Genomic DNA, 22,257 nt, shown 5'->3' on the forward strand with positions numbered 1-22,257 from the left:
ATTTTGTATTACATTGGTATGTAATAGAGTGGGATGCAAAATATGCATTAATTTTTAAGATACATGAATATAAAAATTTTGTCTTAGTGGCTGCTAGTTTCTGGCTCAGGCTCAGATATCCCAAGGGTGGGGGTTCACTGTGCCTCTTCTGGCATCTGGCCACTTGAACAGACGGTTTGATCATCACTGATGCACACGGTTATCTTACCAAAGCCTCTCTTGTGCCTTTTCAGTGGGGGGAAAAAGGTAGAGATGCTACTAAACTGAATATTAAATTGGAATCATATTATTCACTTAGGGATTGGGAGTAAAGTTGGTAAACTATTCCTTATTTCTCTTCATTAGCCTGTAATCTTTTAATTTATTTTTCTGTCAGATTTCCCTATGACTTTGGCATTTGCCGAGAGTTCACAATCCCTAATTCCTTTCTCTTTTTAACATATCCATTAATTCTTTTTTTTTTCTGAAGCTTTTATTTAAATTCCAGTTAGCTAATATACGGTGTGATATTAGTTCACTTATCCATTAAATCTCATTTCATTTAGCCCATTCGACAGTTCATATTTTCTCCACATCAGAACTATGAATTCCATTGTGCAGAAACATTTTATTTTGCTTGAGATTTGTATACTAACGCAGTTAGTAATACCCAAGTTTTAGAAATTGGGGCTTACAATTTAGGATCTGTATATTGACTCAAGTATTACACTTAAAAACATTGTTTGGATTGAAAGCTTAATAGTTGCACTGGTGGTTTATTATAATTTTAGAAAATTAACAGTGCAAAACATTAAAAAAACCAACCTTCCATTTGTTTTTGATTAACCTAATGCTTGACAGAATTAGAACAGTAGCACCTCATTAATCCATAGGTCACTTATTTGGTACTTCCAACTTTCCCAAACACAGCTGAGAACACAATAAGTTAGCCAGAAAGACCTCTAAGTGGGAATAGATGTTCCCGAGTGCTGTGTTAACACTTACATACCATATTCTTGGGAAGACCCCTGAGGCCCTCACTGGGATTCCTCTTCTTACAAATTTCCTTTTTTTTTTTAAGTTTATTCATTTATTATTTCAGAGAGAGTGAGAGAAAGAGAGAGCACGTGCGCACACACCTACACAAGAAGGAGAGGGGGAGACAGAGAGGGAGACACAGAATCCGAAGCAGGCTCCAGGCTCTGAGCTGTCAGCACGGAGCCCAATGCAGGGCTCGAACCCAGGAACCGTGAGATCACGGCCTGAGCCAAAGTCAGACACTAACCCGACTGAACCACCCAGGCGCCCCTCCTCTCCTTACAAATTTATAACCATTAGCATGTTTTGATTTCTCAACCCACAGTAGGATGAAACATCAAGTTAGAAGAAGGGGCACTTTAGAGGCATCAATTAAATAATATGGAGGTGAGAAAGAAGAAAACAACTAAAAATTTATACAGAAAACAAAATCTGTAAAGAAATAAAATTTATATAGGAACTTAAAAACACTGGGGCCATATCATACTGTAGAAATAAGTGGCCCAAACTAAGAGCTCAGTGCCTTAATAAAGTAAAACTTTTTTAGCTAGCATTTATTGAGCACTTACTGTGTGCCTTGCATCTGTGTTCTAAGTACTTTGCATATATCACCATTTAATCCTGTGAAGAGCCCTAGAGGTAGATATTAGGATTAGCCTCATTTCACAGAGAAGGAGGCGGAGACCCAGGGAAGTTAACTTATCTCAGATCACACAGCTAGTAAGCAATAGTGCCAGGATTTATACCTATGCAGTCTAGTTCTAGAACCTCTGCTTTTAACCACTCTACTATCTTTACCACTCTCCTTATCTATGTTGGAGATAAAAATAAAGATAAAGAAGATGGATTAATGTTTCAGACATTTTGGGGGCACCTGGGTGGCTCAGTCAGTTAAGCATCTGACTTCAGCTCAGGTCATGATCTCACGGTCTGTGAGTTTGAGCCCCGCGTTGGGCCCTGTGCTGGCATCTCAGAGCCTGGAGCCTGCTTCAGATTCTGTGTCTCCCTCTCTCTCTCTATCCCTACCCTGCTCGTGCTCTGTCTCTCTGTGCCTCAAAAACAAATAAACATTAAAAAAAATGTTTCAGACATTTTGGTTAAGACTATACAGATATGGAAAGTTTGCTTAAAAGTAGTTTCATTAAAAATAGTTGAAATTAGGGGCGCCTGGGTGGCTCAGTGGGTTAAGCGGCCGACTTCGGCTCAGGTCATGATCTCGCGGTCAGTGAGTTCAAGCCCCGCGTCGGGCTCTGTGCTGACAGCTCAGAGCCTGGAGCCTGTCTCAGATTCTGTGTCTCCCTCTCTCTGACCCTCCCCCCGTTCATGCTCTGTCTCTCTCTGTCTCAAAAATAAATAAATGTTAAAAAAATTTATAAAAAAAAAATAGTTGAAATTAAAAAAAAAAATAGTGTTAAAAGAGGTAAACCTAGTATCTGGAAAATTCCAAGGTGGAAACTTTGCTCCATAATGGTTCCCCATAAGAGAGGAGCTAACTATATTAGTAATATTAAATTCTTACTTCATTGATTTTAATTTATAGTTTTGTGCCTAAAAGTTAAGAGAATTCTCAAAAAAAAAAAGTTAAGAGAATTCTCAAAGGGACATAGTCAATGCCAGAGGTAGGAATAGATTGTTTATGTGTTAGAAATTTGATTGTAGGATGTTGAAATAATGTTTATTTTAAAATATTTTTTTAATTTCACTTTTTTAAAGTTTTTATTTAAATTCCAGTTAGATAACATGCAGTGTAATATTAATTTCAGGGGCACAATGTAGTGATTCAACACTCCCACGCAACACCCAGTGCACATCACAAGTACACTCCTTAATCCCCTTCATCTGTATCACTCACCCCCGCCCCCCCACCCCGCCCCGTAACCGTCAGTTTGTTCTCTTTAGGTAAGAGTCTATTTCATGGTTTGCCTCCCTCTCTCTTTTCTTTTTTTTTTCCTTGCCATTTGCAATGACGTAGATGAAGCTAGAGAGTATTACACTAAGCAAAACAAGTCAGTCAGAGGAAAACAAATACCATACGATTTCACTCATATGTGGAACCTAAGAAACAAAGGAGCAAAGGGGAAAAAAAGAGAGAGAGGGAGATAATGTTTTAATATGAGTTTCTTCAAAGCACTGAAACCAGCACAGTACCTGAGTGCCTGATGCATAGTGGGCACGATAAATGTTTGTTTCCTTCCCCTAAAAAGTAAAGATACATACATTTCCTGTGACATTAAGGAGGTTTTAAAGATGTTAAAATTTTCAGTAAATGCTATATCCTAGACATAACTAGATTTTACCATTATTGAGAACAGTAACATTTGATATGCTACTTATTCATTATTTTAAATACTTTTTTAGAGATTACAAGGTACTACCAAGGCACTGTGCTAAGCAGTAAGTGAAATATGCAGTAAAAAAATCAGACATAGTCCCTGTCCTATGGAGTTTACCATCTCATTGGGAAAACACACTGTTATGAGCAGACAAATGAACAAATATAAAAATGTCTTCATTTGCTGGGGAAATAGCTAAGGTGATCCTTTAGGAAGAAAAGATATTCTTTGACTTTTTTTGTTGTGTCCGTTGTTTTAGACTTTTGGAACTTTATATCTTTATTAGAAAATGAAATGTCACTGTTAAAATATTTCAGCTTTGTTGAATTCCACCTCCAGCCAGAGCAGTATCCTAAATGTACAATTATAAAAGGACACACGGTCTGACCCATCCACCCATAACGTCAGTGTGAGAAGCAATAACCATGGTGCGTGTCGTGTTTGGATCATGCTTTTGTGAAGGCTACAAAGAGCTCTAGAAGCATATAGAAACCTGGCCAGGTGCACAGCTCAAAAAAAAAAAAAAAAAAAAAGAAAAGAAAAAAAAAAGTAAGAAAGAAAAGAAAAAAGAAAACCAAGGTTACAGGCTAAACCATGCATAAAAATGAGAGCATGCTGCTACCTAATCACAATTTCTTCTCCTTTTCCTTTGCAAATGCCCTCAATCTGAGAACAGCAGGCTATACCCTGTGGAGAGACACCCACAAATAAGAGCATAGTCACAGCATGGGAATGAAAACTTACTAACAAGTAATAACACTTAGATTTCTAAACCTAAGGAGGCGTAGTTTCTACCAAATTGAAGTTTACTATGAAACACTGGATATAATTAATGTACAAAAGCCAGCCAGCTATGAAGCTCAAGATTTAATTGCTTTCATTGTCCAAAATATACGATGGATTTTAATGTGTCCATAAAATTATTTCATTAGTATACATTTTTAAAAGATAAGTGTACGTATATATATTTTTTGCAGATCGGTTGGGGAAGGTACTCTATAAACAGGGTATAGTGACTCCTTCTGGAAGAAAAAGAAAAAATAAAATTATTTTCTGGGAGAAGAAACCCGGAGTCTGTGACGGTATATTATTTATTATGTATTATATATTATCACATTCTAATTAAAGAAAAAGGAATGAATGGATATTGGACAAATAAATCTGGGAAGAAGTAAGAAAGAATGTTTTTAGAGTTTAGTTTTACATCAGGTTGTCAAAAGTTAGAGAAAGTTCTTATTCTCCAGTGAAATGAAAAATAGAATCAGAATTGTTAAATAGCTATAACCGTTTTTGGAGAAGAGTAATAATGAATATGTGAAAACCTGTTTTTGATCAATTTGTTATATGCTACTTGATTTCAAAGAAATTGCAGACCCATTTAACAGAGGCCATTTTCAACTCCAGGCCCCTTTTGAAAGGTACATTAGAAAATATATAGAACATTTTGAAAATGAAGAGAATCCGTCTTTCACAGCTTTATGTTTAGCACTTTCCTTGTTTTTACATTTCTGTTTTCATTTTAGTTCTGAAATAGAAGTCTGTTTTTGGATTTGATATTATGAACAACAGTAGACTAGCTTTTGTTGATCCTTGTGTGTTTCATTTCTATAGTAATAGGAAGAGAATAGTATTTTAATATCTTCCCCAATGGCAGGAAGAATGTATTTTCAATAAAACTCTATTAGTATTGTGAAATAAAAATGGACTTAATTTATTGATTAGACTTTTTTGGCTGGAATTCATGTTTGTCTTAAATTTCATTGTACCAAAGTTAGAATCATGCCGTCTGGGAGTCGGAAGGGATGATAGTAACAGGAACCATTTATTGAGCACTGTGCTACCCTAAGTGCTTGTTGTGGATCATCTCGTTCAATTCTCAAACCAGCCTAAAGAAGATCCTGTTATCCCCATTTTACAGGTAAAAAAAGAAAAATTGAGGTTTAGAGAAATTAACTACTTGGCCAAGAATGGAGTACCCAATCCACCGGTAGAGGGTGGAGGTAGGGTTCCAATAGAGTGCTGCATTGTGAAGAGTTTTGGTTAGCTGCGTAGTTTTCCTCTGAAACACCCATTCTTATGGGCTTTACATATCATTCTCCTTATTGCTCTTATTCCACCAAATATAGTGTTCATTTACAAAATAAATGTTTTCAAAGCTAAAACCTATCCTCTAAATACCACTTCAACTGCATCCTTTGATATGTGCTACTTTCATTATAATTGACAATTCCTTTCTAAGTGTTTTGTAATTCCTCTGATGATATCCTTTTAAACCTACGTGTTATTTAGAAGCGTGTGCACACGCACGTGTGTGTGTGTGTGTGTGTGTGTGTTCCGTTTTTATTTTGTTTTTTTTTTTAGTTTACAGGGATTTTTAAACCTGCTTTTCTATTTTGACTATTAATTTTTATTACATTATAGTCTAAGAACATATTATTTAGATTCTTGGGACTTTGTTGAGATTTCTTTTGTGGCCTGGTAATGATCAATTTATGCTTATGTGCTGTGTGGCTCCCCCAGTATTTATTTAACACACTCTTACTGTTTTTATACTTATAAATAGTATTCTTCAAATATTTTATATCCTGGCTTTTCTTTTATCTGCTGAAAGTTTTGCATTAAAATCTCCGATTATAGTTGTAGATTTATCCATTTTTCTGTGTTTTGCTTTACATTTTCAAGGTCATGTTATTAGATACTTATAAAGACCTGTAATTTGTTTTAAAAGGTTTCCTCTTACTGAACTGAAATCCTATCTCTAGAATTTCCATTTATTAAGCTAGTCTACTCATAGCACCCCTGATAGACTTTCCGCTCAAGGAGTAAAAAAAAAAAAAATGTTTATTCACAAGCCACTTTGAGACCCCTGTTGCTCTGAGTCATGTATGAGGCCTGATTTTGGCATTAAATCATGTTGTGTCACAGAATAAATAAACTGCACATCTTACAGTGTTTACTGAGGTATGTGAATTAACGACGCAGTGGTTAGCAGTAAGTGACCTTACTGATCAAGTAAATCTTAGGCCAAATCCTGCTGATGACTTTGGAAGAAAATGTGCATATTTTAGGGCTGCTCTACTTGGAATGTTAGAAACCTATTGCAGGCTCGGTCATTGGTACCCTAGTAGGTGGAGAGAGTTAATGGCCTAAATACAACAAGTTATTTGCTTCCTTCTCACTGATAGGGTCAAGCCCACTATTTTTGTGTGTGTGTGTGTGTGTGTGTGTGTGTGTGTGTGTGTGTGTGTGTTTAGTTACATAAACTATATGAAGATATTTAGAATTTTTAGTTCCTTTTTATTCTATGATGTGAAAATAATGCATGTGACTCAAAATAGTCGCTCTCCATATTCAAATATGTAAATAAATACACGTGCATATATACATGCATTCAAACAGTATTTATCTCATTTTCTTTTTATTCTTCAGACAGTTGCTTTCATCTTTGTTGCTCACAGGTATATTTTTCTTTAGTAAAGGCACATGACTCCTGTCAACCCTGATGGAGTTTATGTGTGTGTGTTTATGGTACGCACTGTGGAAGAATGCAAAGCTTCCTTCCTTCCACATCTGTGTTTTTGGAGCCAAAGAACAAATCCTACTGTAAAACACATACTTTCATAAGCATGGTATTTGTGAACAAGTTTCTGTTGGCTTCAGGTGAGTCCGTCAGATCAGATCATTGGGAGAAATTAAGGACTTAATGTTGAGTTAACTGTGATAAGGGTAAGTAAGCTGTCACTCAGGATCACAGTGGCCTCCTTCATGAAGATAAATGTCTTATTAGATCGAAGACATCATGTCGTTTATATAGTCTGGTATAAATCACAGATGAAGATGACAAACTGGGTTTCAAAGTTGACAGTAATTTATATAACTTAAACAAATGATTACCAAGGATTATACATGTTTTGTGAAGAATAAAAAAACAATAACAATTATCTGTCTATGAACAACCCATTTTTCATTCTTCAGCCTGGCATGTTGGGCTGTTAGTACATGTTTAAAGTCTAACCTTCTGTCCAGTACCCAGTAAAGTATTCTTTCGTGTGTTGATGGCTGGATCCATCTTCCGTAATGCTTTTTTTCACTATAATATACTCTATAGAGTTAACCCAAAGTTTATATAGAATAATGGCATTTTACAGCTGGAAGAGGCTTGGTAATCACCTAATCTAATCTCTGTTTTACCAAAGAGGAAACTAAATTCTAAAGAGGCTAAATTCCTACATCTCATGTCTAGCAAGATAGAACCAGGATGGAAACCAAGACCACTGCCCTGGGAGTGGCCTTCCCAGACCCACACTACACACCTTCCCTCACCTGCATGATCTCAGCAAGCTTTTCAGAGCAGTCCCCAACAGCTTTGCAGGAGACTTGATCATGGCTCTTAGGCTATTTCTTGCAAGTTCTTCAGACACACAGGTGTCTCTCTGGCCTTTGTATGTTCTTATTCTCTTCCCAGAATGATTTGGGGGTATTACATTTTATAAAGAATCCCAAAGAGTTCCATAAATGCTAGCAGTTATAACGATGAGAAGCATACTATCAGCCTCTGAATTGATTTGACATAGAACTAATTAGTTATCTTTTTTTGGCCTTTTTGTCCATGTTATAGATTTCAATATACTGCCAATGAAGAGTTAGCTATTGAATACCTATACTGAATGTCCTTTTATTCAGTCATGAGTTTAGAGACTGTGTGGAGGATACAAAGAGGAATAAGATACGATCCCTTTCCTAAGTGAGCAAATAATCTAGTTGAAGAGAAAAGATTAGACTCCCCCACAACAAAGTATACAGTACATAATCAAGTGCTGATTATCAGAATTTGCACAGAATTTGCAGGGGGAAAAAAAAACAATTGGTTAGACTTGCAAGCTTGGAAGAAAGTCAAGATAATATTTGGCCTGCGCTGTGGCCAAAGTGTTTTTAGAAGTCGATTCCAGGCTGGGAGTGTGCACAGAAGTCCATTCTCTGAAAGGTCAAACCTTTATTGAGCTTCCACTATAATTAGGGGCGAAATAACAGTGGCCATTTTTAAGTGCAAACAGTTTATTTTTAAGTGAGTGACGTGGCAAATGAGATTAAGCCTTCGCATACTGCCTTGAGTATTCTTTGTCTCTCCAACTTGGAGTTCTCCAAATTCTAAAAAGAGTCAGCAACTCTAATGGTAATGTGAAAGTTCCAGTATATGGTTATTGAAGATGTGTGTGTGTGGTCATTACAGTGGTGGTAGCATGATACGCCATGTTTTGGTTGCTAATGTAACATATTTATCGAATTGATATATAAATCAATCAGAAGTGGGGAGGGCTTATGTATCTTTGTGTGCTGTTTATTAGAAAATCTTATATACCATGCTTAATTACCTTGCTCTTAGAATCTGTAAATGCATTATAATTAAACATAGCATCTGCCTTATAGATGAACACTGAATCACCTGAGAGTTAGCTGACTGACCTAGGGCAATCATGTCTAAAGCTCAGGAATTCTATACTCTCCGGTGTGATATAGATACATGTACTTAGTTTATGTAAATATACAGTTATATTTAGGCTCTTTCTATTCATATATATTTTTTCAACTCTTCATGCTTTGGTGATCTTTGTTTTTCAGCTGTCCGTAAATTCTTTGGCCTGTCATAGAACTCTGACTTTTCAAGTAAAAGTAAATGTTAGTAATGCTGTTTAAAACAACGTGAAAGCACCTTTAATCTAGAACATTATGTTCTACTAGGAAAAGATTGTTGAATTCACAGATCATTTTACACTTAGGCTCTAGATTGCCTTTCTGACTTTGAGTGACAGCCTTTTCTTCTGCTGGGCCCTACGTAGCTTAAGCCCAGATACACTAGTCTAATAGGAAGGAAAGATTATACACAGTAGTTGTTCTGGCTTGTAAAATTGGGATTTATAGGGGAATTGTTCCTTCATGGAAAGTTTTCACTTATAGAAGCCTTTATCCAATTTATAGATCCATTTCTATAAAACTTTAGGGTATAACTTATATGGCACAGTATATTTTAAAGGAGTGCTCTGACAGATAAACATTGTTGCTGTGGTTAATTTTATAATTAAGTTATTTTATAGTAGTACTCAGATTTTTTTTTTTAATCAACAACACATAGGGTTAACTGGGATCATGAGCTCTTCTCTCTACCAATGATCATTATCATCATTGAAAGACATTTATGAATGCCCAAGAACACAGTTGGGCCTAGAGACTGTCACAGCTTAGGGGAAAAAAAATCACTTGAGTTATCTAATCTAGCCCTTCTAATGAATTCACATCATTCTTACTAATATCTCATTTAATTAATTATCAAATATAGCGATTATGCTTTGTATCCTTCCCTTGCAGGACATCTTGCCCGCCCAACTATTATTACTAATTTATTCTTCATGTCTAACCTAAACTTTTCCTTCCTTAGTTTCAGGCCATTGCTCTTTTCTATACCATCTTCTGAGACTGAATAATTCCCCTAATTCATTTATATTGTTACCTTTAGAAGGTATTTAAAGACTGTGAACGTTTATCCCCAGAGTCTTCACTTTCCCAAACTACATAAATTTCAGTTCTCTTAATCCTTGCCTCACTCTGCCCCTGCCATACTCTCTAGTCTTTGAGTATTTTATCACGCTCCTTGATATTTTCCATTCCAAGGGGATCACCTAACCAAGAGAGCTGCCTTTTGGGGGAGGAAGTGCTAAAGCGTAAAATCTCATATAAACCACTAGAAGATGCCTAAGTGCTTATTTGATGTTGTTGTTGGTGATCATCTGGTGGGCACGCCAGTGTAGTGCTTGCTTTGGCATATGCTGGGATATATGTGTATTTTAATGCCTTAATGTATTATGGCCTGTTGTAATTGAATGTCTATAAAGTAGCAGTTAAGAGGGTTTTACAGACCTTAGAAGAGATCAGAATTCTCTAGCCCCCTCTTGTGGTAAAAGAAAATACTACATTTGGGCTTTCCTAGATTATTTTGTTTTAGCTGCTGAGGAAGGCTGAAACGCTTAAGTTCTCAACATATGAGCATAGGTAATGAATCAAAAAAATTAAAAATTATACACACATGTATATCCCTATATATGTACCCAAGTACACATACACTAAGATCTGAGAAATTCCTGTTCTTTTATTTTATTAATGCCCTAAAACCTAAAAGATATTACTTTCTTACAACTGTCATTTCAGTATATTCTTATTATGTAAGTTAGGATGAGGACAAATAAAATAAAACTATCATCTTGAAGGTTTTATATTCCTAAATAGATAAATAAAGGAGGTTTGGATATGAGTTTTAAACCAAATTTATAGGTATTTTTTTCTTTGCCATTCTAAATGCATGTGGTTAGCATTTCTGACAGAGTTAAACAGATATCCTAAATCCTCTATAACATATTAATTTGACCAGTTTTCAAATTTATGACCGTAGCATTCCTTCTATGGTAGATGCATTTTAGATATTCATAAAGGCCTAGTAAGTAGCATATAGCTGAAGGGAAGACTGAACTGGCATGCAAATAAGGTCATGTATCTTGCCGATAGAAAGAAATTTCTACAGGTAACACAAAATTACGTTTATTATTCTAGGACACCACTAAAGGTAACACCTATGTCTTGGAATAGTTGGTATATAGACAAGAACCAATGAGGGATTGTTATTAATATGCCTTACATAATAATCCAGGAAGGAGAGAGATTCAAATTAAACACTGCCCCTAAGTAGTTTTGTTTTGTTTTGTTTTGTTTTGTTTTGTTTTTTAGAGCTACTCAAAAAACTTGAGTAATGGTTTAGGTCGATTGCCTTCATGTCAGGTCATGTGCTAATGAAAATATGGGGTCCTATCAGGAAATTCCAGGAACTCTAGAAATAAATATGGGACCATGCTTTTTAATATTAGATTTTTTTTTCCAAAAGGGAGATATTGAATATTGCACCAGTTAAGGCATTGCAAGAGAGGAATGGCATAGACATAGCAGAACAAAATGAAAAGGGTTTGGTCACAGGTGAAACAAGAATATTGTAATGATTTAAATATTAAATAGAAAACTGATAGTTTTGACTGATTCCCTTTTTTTCTTCCCTACTTGAAGAGATGATAATTTTTTTCTTTTAAATAGGGAAATTAATTCAATTTGTGTGCTTCCCCCTTAAGATGTATGAATAAAATTTTAATCTCAGCTATTTATTAATCTGTGGTATTGACATTCCTCTGAGCTTCTGAAGACAAAATTTAACAAACCTAAACCTCTTAATAACAAAGTATGGATCTTAATAGGAATAATATAATTTTTATATATTTTTTTAACAAACAATAATTTGACAACATTTTTGAGATTTCTCTGTAATCAGTTTAGGTGATCTTTAAACCTGATTTTCTGATCTGTGCTAGCTTTCTCAAGCAACAGCTGTATCTGATTTTTTTTTTTCACGTAAAGCTGCACTTTTCATGAGACAGATTAAGTTGTGGATTTTCATAAAAATGGAAAGTGGAGAAACAGAAAACGGCCCTTACTTATCCCTGTGCTATTTACCACCACATATATTTCGATTGGTTTGTTCACCAAAAAATTGTGACTGCTCTTGGACATACATTCTTTGACTATCGATTTTAAGTCATATATATGTATTTTCACAAAGCTCTCTGGCATGTATGTTCCTACCTAGAGATCTGTCTTTCCTTGGCTCTTGGAAGAAGATTTATTTTAGAATAGTTATTTATTAACCCAAATTTACTAATCAGTTTGAGAGTTTGAATTCTTTATTTTAGCATTAAAACGGGGAAGGTATAATGATCAGTTTCTTGGAAATTACAGTTAATAATAATATAGTATAATAGAGAAATTTTTGCAGAAGTTTGACTTTTCTAGCTATAAAGAGGTGTCAGAGGGAGTATCATAGTCATTGTTGGTATAGAAGAGAGTTTCCTAGAAATTACATCTGAGTTCTTATTGAGTGTCTTATTATAAAGAATAGTTATTTTCTTTATCATATCATTGAAGCTGAAAAGAAAGCAAGTTACTTGTTTGTTTCTTCCTTGCTTTGTCACTCGCTATGTGTAAATACCTTCAGCTGTAAAGCAAGCATCTTTCTGAATTTTCTTAAGGAACACCAAGGCAGTTCAAGCAGCTTTTCATACGGAATCTTTTGCATGTTTGTTTCTCCAAAAATAATAAATTTATTTAAATTTGATAGTGTTGCTTTTTAAGTGTTTCCCCCTTAATTTGCAATTCATTAAAATTCCCTTTCATTTAGGATGAGAGACATTAAGAAGGAGCCAAACAGGGAAGACTTTTTTACTACATATTTAACTTGATCAAATCCTGCTTTTCAAAAAAACAGCTTCTTGGTGCTTTTGTGTCTGTCCGATGAATGACTTATCAAATTGTACTGTAATTTAGCTCTAAATATGTTAACTTTGAAAAAAAAGATATGTTTCATTTAGCGTTAAGAGACAATACATATAGCTTGTCTTACCAGTGCAGAAAACCTTTTCCAGCTATGAAAGAGGTCCCAGCTTTATCTAATTGGGAGAGAAAAGTACATGCATGAGTAATGACTTTGCATATCTGGTGCAAAGAAATTTAGAACAAATGTTGGAAAAGTTGGTATTAATTCTAGTTCAGTGAGAAAGGTTAGGTTACTCCACTAAATTATGTCTGGCAAAAATAAATGGGGACTAGCTTGTGAAGGCACATAACATTTATAAACTTTTAAGATGTTTAGCTTTTACATCTGATGGTCTTCCTTCAGCATTTTTGTTGTTTCTTATACTCTTTTCGTTTACCTGTTTGCTGTAGGAAGTTAGTTAAGGGGGGATTGCTGGAAAGATACAAGCGGCGAGTTGGTAAATTCTAAGAGTTGAGTGAGTATTGAGGCACATTTTACAGTTCACTTATGATGATTAGAGTGTGGTATACTGTATATTACAGTTATGACCGCTACGGTATAAATCACTATACACAACATTGCAGAGACCCAGGTCTAGCACTGCAGAAGCCAGACTGAGGTACAAAAGTTTCACAACTTGCAAGTTTTCTTTTCCTATATAAAATGGGCAGGAATTGAGTTCTGTCTGATTTAGTTACAATGTCCTTTAAACTCTTACCCAACTTATCACTCACAGTAATTTTAACATATTCTGTTTTTCAGTCCAAATGATATAAGAGCGTGCTGGGTATGATTTTCAATATATGGCAAAGGTGTAAAATTAGGAAAAGATTTTTATGAAATCTTTTGCACACTGCTAAATGAATTATTGGAATTCCAATAAAGAATTAAAAAAAAAAAAAAACCTAAAAAGCAGTATGGGTTTTATTTTTCCCTCAGTCCTTTCAGGTCTCATAAATGTCTCCGTGAAAGCTGTATCTGCAGGGTTAGGAAAGAATATATCCTATAATATTTACCTGATCAGGGATATTTTTTAAAACATGGCATCTCAGTGTGAGATATTGACTGAGGTGCGCTGGCAGGTTTACTGGTCTGGCAGAAATAGCAGGTTTGCAGTAAATCCATGTGGTGAAAAATCCCTGAGAAGTTTTTGATTAAGAAACTTTTACTATCCTTTAAAAATGAAATATGCTGGTCATTTTTAAATGATAAAAGGCAGATATTTTATGTTGTTGTCTGAGTCGGTTTCTGAAATATATTTTAATGAGTTTGTTACATGAAAGTTTCTGGATTTCTAAGATGCTAACTTAAATTATCGGTCCTTGATCCAGCATATCCAGAGAACATATGAAAAGAAATGATAAAAATAAGCCTACTCAGCAAAAGTAAGAACAAAATTTTGTATCTGAAGGCCAGGAAGCCTACATTCAGAGAAGAGTTAATAGTGTTATTCTTTTATAAATTGCATCAGTATTTTAAAGCTAGAGTAATATTATAAACTCTGCTGAATGATAAAATTAAAGAAAAATATTTTAAAAAAACGAATGTAATTTTAAAAATTGTAGTTTTAAAAAAAACAAACTAAAATTATAAAGTGGTTTTTGCTAATGTATTACAGGTTACATTTCTCTTTAGAGTCAGTAAAAGCAATGATTAAGTTAAAATATAACGTGAAGAAACTGTCAAGTGGCAAACAATTTTATTGGGCAGATGAATTGAGAAATAACATTTTTTGTAGAAGTTCGTAATTAGAGTAAAGTTTATATTTTATTGAGAATTAAATTTTGAAGTCGGTGCCTACTCCTTCAAAACCCACGTGCCCAGTGAATGTATTCTCCCTTTCCTTAAATGTTTTACTTACTAGTCCTTGAATGTTGCCTAGAAGCTAGTGTTCAGCCCAACTAGACTTTTAAGAAGTCTTATATGATTGAGTATTTTAAAACTTTTTAATTTAATGAGGTAAGAGCAGAGGTTACAAAGAGATCTATGTCTCAGATTGATTCCTGGTTGCTGTTGAGGAAGAGGTATGTGTCTATATACCCTCCCAAATTAAACTTAAATTTTAAGAAATCCTCAACACCACAGTAACAAAAACTACTCCGTAACTTGCTGGGACCCTATGTTCTACTCCACAATTTCGGGAGAAGCAGCTAAAACGATCGGCATCGTTCTTCACCTAGATAATGCTTTCTCTGCAGCTAATAGCTCCTTGTTCATCAAGGAAACGAATGTGCAGAGAGGTGACATGCTCGTCACCCACTGCTCTTTGTTCTAGGGGCTCTCAGACTGATTATATCAGCCCCAGCACTGACAAATGTCCCCCCAAACTTTAACACTATGTTAAATTGAGTTATGAGGTTTTAAGGTTACACTCCTCTGGCTGAAGGTTGATTGTCTCTGAGAGATAAAGGAATCCTGCTCAATGATAACAGAATCCTTTATCTCTTGCCATGGGATAATCCCAGTTATTGAACTCAGAGCTCTCATTATTTGGTTACTTGGTCGGTTGGTCTCTCTCTCTCTCTCTCTCTCTGTCTCTGTCTCTGTCTCTCTCTCTCTCTCTCTCCTGTGGAATGACTGGGTACTAACTTGGTTATTCACTATTCTCCACCTCCTCCCCCGGGGATATTTTAGAAGGACCCACAAGTTGCAGATGAAGGAACAAGACAACTCAAGCAAATAGAACACCTCCTTGAAATATACTCTCACTTAGGGTGTACCAGCTGCTAGAAGCAAGAGAGATTTGATTTTCGTTTGCCCTTCTCCTGGCAGCATGAAAGTGTAAGAGGGTCTCAGAATGCAAAATGTTTCCCTTCTCCTTCCCCCAGCCCTCCAATTCCTCATGCATGCGTCTAATCTCTGTTAAGACCAAAAAAAAAAAAAAAAAAAAAAGTTGTGATATTTGGATTGTGCTCTGAAGGCATATATTTCAGACTTGCTGTCCAGGCACAATTTTTAGCTGCAGCCTCTCTTGGTGACAGTGATGGTGACAGTTCTTTATGCCAATCTTTGCAGTGCCAATCCAGCATGCCACTCTGTAAATGCCTTTAGAATAGTAAAAACTACTGAGTGATAGTAAGTTAAAATCTATCTGATGAGTTGTGAATGCTCGGTTTTTTCACCCTATCATACAAACTGAAGATAACTGTTATGAGTGGAATTGATAATACCACAGAGGAAAAGTTTAGTTTAGCTGTATTCCAGGAATACTAAAGAAAGCCCTATGTGGGGAGAAGTGTTGGAACAATGCCTAACACCTAACACATTCTACAAAAGGTTTATTAGCCTGACCTTCATTAGCAACAGCAACAATCACTTAGCATCTAACTATGCTGAATGCATGGCACTCTCCAAGGTGAATTAATAGTACCTGCCTTGTATAATAAATTTATTGAACCCATACCATATGCCAGACATAGTGTTTTACATACATTACCTGTAATCATCATTACTACTGTAATACAGCATAAATATTATTATTCCCATACTATAGATGAAGAAACTGAGCCTCAGAGAGAGATTAATTTGCCCAGGACCCTCAGCTAATAAAATGGATCTAAACGAGTCTCTATGCATCCAAAGCCCATAATCTTTCCAATATGCCACATTGCCTCATAGAAAAAAAAAAAAACAACTTTTGTTGTTTTTCCTTTAGATACTTGTGTATACTGCTAAACAGAAAAGGTAGAAGCTCTGGAGTTACCTGAACAAGGAGTAGAGTATTAATAATGGCTACCATTGAGTGAGCACCTACTCTGTGGCAGGTATTGTGCTAGGTGCTTCCACAACTTCACATAATCACCCTTTTCAGTCCAATATGCAAAAGCTAGAGGGCATTTAATTTCAGAGCTCATATCTCTTCTGCTACACCACATTGTCTAACGAGATTGTAGAGGGAGAGGAAAGGTGCTCCTGCACAATGCTTTCCAAAAGAACTTTCTGCGGCGATGAAAATGTTCTGTAATATTTACACTGTTTAATGAAATAGCCACCACCAAACGTAGCTACTGAGCACTCGACAATATGGCCAGCAAGCGTGAGAAACCGTATTTTTCGAATTAATTTAAATTTAAATATACCTGTAAATAGTCACATGTAGCTAGTAGCTACCATATTGAAGAGCACGGCTCTGGACAAATGGCTTCTTCTTAATTAGATAATCAAGACAACCTGGAAATAGTATTTCTGAAACTCCTTGAGACATGGGCTGGATGGGAGTTGGGTGGGCAAGGGAGAGAAGAAAGGAAGGCTCCAGCACAGCCTGCGGCTGAGAAGAAGGTCAGAGGTGGCAGGTACGTGACTAGGCAGAAGGGTTCCCAGGTGAATTTATGTGAGAAGCCCGGAGAAAACAGGATGTGGAGTGGAAGAAGAAAAGCAACCTGGCAAAGTGCTTTAAAGAAGAGAGTATTAGAATCCATAGTTAACGGATTTGCACAGATTGAAAGGTAAATGAAATCAGCATTTCCCCTCCCCCCCGACCCAGTATTCACCTGCTATAAATCATTACTCATCATTTTGATGAGTGGCTTTGGAATGGGTTGCTTAAACGGTACCGTGATGTTTGTGCATGGTGGAAGCTTGCAAGGCTCTCATCCTACGGAACTCGCAGAGCTCCTGAGTCCTAGGGCCGTAAGTTTCTGGGGTGCAGCTGGGAGGCTGTCATTTATTCCTTCACAAGTATTCATTAAGTCATATCATCTTTTTGTTTTGTGCTAGTGCCTCAGCTAACTCTTCTCAAGAAATTAATTCTCCAAGGCATTAAAATGTTGTTTCATTATGAAAGTGTTTAAGCCCCCGCTAATGAGTAATGTCACTAATTTGTACATGTTTATAGTACTTGAGACTTTAAAACGCTTGTGTGATTGCATCACCCCATTTAACCCTCAGTTGTCTCATGAGGTGAGCGGCATCCCTGTCTGATCGAGGGGAAGGAAACTGAGCCTGAGATTTGTCTGGGATCACCTCACATGTGGCAGAGCTGGAAGCCAGACAGAAGCCAGGCAACAGCAGGGTTTGGGTTCTCTGACCATACTCTTGCCAAGGTAGTTTCTTGGTCTTCAGCTCCCTCCACAGTGAGCTGTAATGTGTGGGTCTCCTTTTTTCAAATTAAGAAACTGAGGAACATGTAGTCAATAGTATTGTAGTAGCATTAGGTGGTGACAGATGGCAGATAGCTACACTTGGGGTAAGCACAACATAACCTAAAGAAAGAAAGATAAGGAACTGAGGCACAAAACAGTGCCAGACACGAGCCATCAAGGCTTTGAGCCCAACTGGCAATTTGCAGGAAAAACACGACAGAAGAACATGGGGAACTGTGAGCCTGCAACTAGCACAATTCAGACAGTGGGCACCTCCAAACAATTGAACATCCCAGGTTCTTCAGTGGATAAATTATAAGGAAAAGTAAGGGATGAAGGGCAAAAAGATTTACGAGACATAATATTTTTTTTTTTTTACATGGGCAAGATTTTTAAAAAGGAAAAGAAAAACTTAAGGTGCAGATATATCTGAACAGAGGATTTATTTCCTGGTCTGCCACTTAGTATGGTGAGCTTTATGCCTTTCTGTAAGTTGAAAGAGTGTTCCATTAGCTTCATATTTAGCAATCACTTTGGAAAATACATATTTAAACATTTTTAAAAAGAAAAAAGTGGGAGTTGCTCTTTTGTATGTTGATCCTAATGGTCCTTTCTGAATGGCCATAAACTCTTTGCCCAACCAGTTTTCTTATCACACACCTTGTGGTCATCACTTAAAATGGTTCTTTGGAAAGAAAGCATTTTGGATCGAGGAGCTTTGTAGTCAGTTACTAGTGTTCGGTAAACCTTGATAATGCTCGAGTTTATGGCCATCAGAACAAGGAATAATCTAGGAAAAACAGTAAGGAGAAATTATTAGATATGTTATTAGTGTCCTGCTCTGAATTCTGATCTACAATCAATGTAAGAATGAAAACAAACATAAAAATAAAAGATTTCAAACATGAAAGGAATGCACTTATACTGCATTGCAACATCCAGGTGTTTGAATTTGCTCTAGGTAAACCATTTAACACAAAATCAGTCCTTCACTCACAGGGGTGCTGAGTTTGCAGGGAAAAAAAAAATATTCCAATGAGAGACAACCTTGCAGATGTCATTTCCAATCTATTCCAAAGCTCCAGAAGATTGAAGAGGCTGGGCCATTTGACCTGTAGAATTTCCTACAGGCTATGATAGTTTCTTTTGTTTTTTATCATCTCTATTTCCCTAGCTTTGAAACAAATGAACTTATTGAGGTTTCAAGAATATAATATGGACAGGAAGATTTTGACAGCATCTTAATCGGTGGGGGTCATGCTAAAATAAACAATGCCTTTCCCTTCATTATCAGGATAGTTCTAGCAAAATGTTAGTTCTAGCAAGATGTTCATATTTGGGGTTGTTTATAATAAAAGTGGAGTTATTGATGTTTTACACCCTTGGAAGGATTATGAAGTGTTATAAAATTAGTTTAACATAACTATTTTTAAGTTTCCCCATATTCTGCTTGGCTGGAACTTGTAGATCTTAGTTGTTTGCACGCAGAGATAGGGTGTGTGTGTGTGTGTGTGTGTGTGTGTGTGTGTGTGTGTGTTTGGCAGTGCTAAGTGTGTTTGTGTTTAATAATGAGCATTTTCCCCTTTAAAGTGAAAGCAATTTATAGTATTAAGACATTTTTTGTTTATAAATATGTGGTAGAGATTTTGAAATAGAAGGTCAAAGTTTGGAAATGCAAGCCTTGTTTTCCCTTCCATGAAGATTACTAATGAACACTTCCCACTAGATTATACTTTAAAAATCCGGACACTTCCTGTGTTTAACACCTACAGATTCTTACATAACTAATTATGTCAAGAATTGAAATCTGAGGGGCGCCTGAGTGGCTCAGTCGGTTAAGCGTCCGACTTTGGCTCAGGTCGTGATCTCTTGGTTTATGAGTTCGAGCCCTGCGTCGGGCTCTGTGCTGACAGCTCAGAGCCCGGAGCCTGCTTCCGATTCTGGGTCTCCCCCTCTCTCTGCCCCTCCCCTGTTCACGCTCTGTCTCTCAATAATAAATAAACGTTAAAAGCATTTAAAAAAAAAGAATTGAAATCTGAAATGAAACTTGCGGCATTTTCTGTAAGAAAGCATGGGAAGTTGTGACAGTAATCTGTATATTCACCCAGCAAACATTTCTTGGTGCCTAGTGTGTGTCAGACACAGCCAGGCACAGAGACTACAGCAGTGAATAAGATGTGACACTTACCTCCAAGAAGTATACAGTCTAGTTGGAAAGACAATATTTGAATGAGTAATTTAACTTCTTAGAAGTAAACACTAAAAATGAGGAGCATTAATTGTGTTAGAGAGCATTGTGAAGGGAACAACTATACCTGGAAAGGAAATGAGATCAGGGAAGGCCTCTCGGAGGAGGTGATATTTGAGTTACATCGTAAAAGATCTATGGGAATTTATCAGGCTGACAAGGGTTGGGCAGCAGTAAATGAAAATATTCAGGGTTGGGCAAAATTGTAGGAAGCGGCCACACACTACAGTGTGACTATAGTACTGACTATAGTCTTTCTGGAGGGACATATCAGGGGGACTGTAACAAAAACTTTAATTGTAAGTGCCCTTTGACTTGACAATTTAACTTTAAGTGTGCTTTCAAAAAATAAACAAGTATGTATAAGGATGTTCATTGAACACTTGTTTATGAAAGCACAAAATTGGAAACAGGCTAAATGTCTAACTACCAGCATATAATGGAATATATGTAAGCATTAGAAGTGATGTTTGTAGAAGAACATTTAATGAGTGGAAAGATGCTTATACTCTGTTAAGTGAAAACACAAGGTTATAAGAGCATATACAGTAAGTCCCCACTTTTTAAAATAGATATATATATGGAGGTGTCTGGGTGGCTCGGTTGCTTTAAGCATCCGATTCTGGATTTCGGCTTAGGTCATGATTTCGTAGCTTGTGGGATCGATCCACACTGTTAGCACAGAGCCTGCTTGGGATCTTCTTTCTCCCTCTCTTGTTGCCCCTCCCCTGCTCGTGCTCTTTCTCTCTCTCTCAAAATAAATAAATAAATAACAAATTTTTAAAAAATAAATAAGATAGATTCATATGTGTACAAAAAACCCCCATAATGTTCTTTACCATAATATTTTGGCATGCTTTTATTTCTAAATTTTATATAGAATATTATTTTTATAATGAAAAATAAACAATAAAAATTATTTTTCAAAAATCTTGAAAACATACAGAGCCGTAGGCCCAGAAGTTTCACTTCTAGGAATTTATTCTAAGGAAATAAGCCAGTATAGCTCCTAGAACATCAAGTAATTGGAAACAAGCTAAATGTCTAATTACATGGGATTGGTGTAATAAATTATGGTACACCATATGATGGACTGCAGTGCAGCCATTAGAAGTCATGTTGTCAGTAGATGAGTCATTACTGTCATAGGAAGATGTTCATGATATATTAAAGGGAAAAAGCAGGATACGAAACAGTATGGAAAGGACATTTACCAAAATGTTAACAGTGGGTTTTTCTGGGTTATGGTATTATATGTTGTTGTGTGTTTTTTTTTTTCCTTTTGTGCATTTCTGTATTTCCTAAGTTTGTTGCTTTGAGCATGTTAGTTTTTTAAATGAAAGGTCATTGGTTTTTTTGTTTTGTTTTGTTTTAATGAGTGTGCTTGTTAGTTGTGACATTAAATAAGTATCGATGAACAGCAGGGGATGCAAGAGAGTCCACAGTGACATGAGCGCATCGAAGGAGCGAACGGTAGTCACAGCACGTGTTTGTAAAGAGCTCGACGTCATAGAGAACGTGCCAACCAGACCTGAGAAGACTTCTCCATCCTGTCGCTGGAGCAGTGTTAGAGTAACAGACAGCCCAACACTCACGGTCCCACTTGGAATCTTCCTTGGCTCAGCACCATCTCTCCCATCCTTCTGTTTTGCCCAGGCCTTCATATGTGTCTCCCTCTTCATCATCGCCTCTTTTGAAGGCGGTGATGATGCCTAATCCAAACTTTGTGTTTTGGGGTTTTTTTTCTTCTTCAGCCTCCAGCATCTGGCATGGCGCTTTTCACATAGAAAAGCTCAATATGTACTTGTTAAACAAATTTTAAAACAAACACATTGAAAAATAGAAGTCACAAGGCTTTTTATCATATCGCCTCCAATTTTGTGCCCTGTTTGCTCAGAGAAGCCCATTAGACTAATGTCTTCAAGCATCACTTTCTCATGATCTAAGTGAGAAACTTTTCTTTAGTTTTAATTGTTGAATGTCCATAATCCATTAAGTATAATTTAGATTCTGTGAGTAAAATTTCTTGTATGTTTTCCTAGTACTAAAAAGCATTAGCTAACACTTAGCTGCACTGGAGCTCATCTGCCATTTCTCTGCCTGTGATTGATGCAGCCTTGTGAGGCTTTTCTGCAATTTGTCCACATTAACGTGATTTTTTTTCCCTCTGGCTTTGTT

General features: G+C 36.3%; 1 protein-coding gene across 3 annotated transcripts in view; it reads left to right on the top strand.

Annotated features, from left to right (window-relative positions):
- Positions 1-22,257, top strand: part of SKAP1 (src kinase associated phosphoprotein 1) — a 278,423-nt gene that overhangs the window by 77,802 nt on the left and 178,364 nt on the right. The gene's annotated exons all lie outside the window — the stretch shown is intronic.

This window comes from Panthera onca, chromosome E1 (assembly GCF_046562875.1).
Source record: "Panthera onca isolate mPanOnc1 chromosome E1, mPanOnc1 haplotype 2, whole genome shotgun sequence".
Taxonomy (NCBI): Eukaryota; Metazoa; Chordata; class Mammalia; order Carnivora; family Felidae; genus Panthera; species Panthera onca.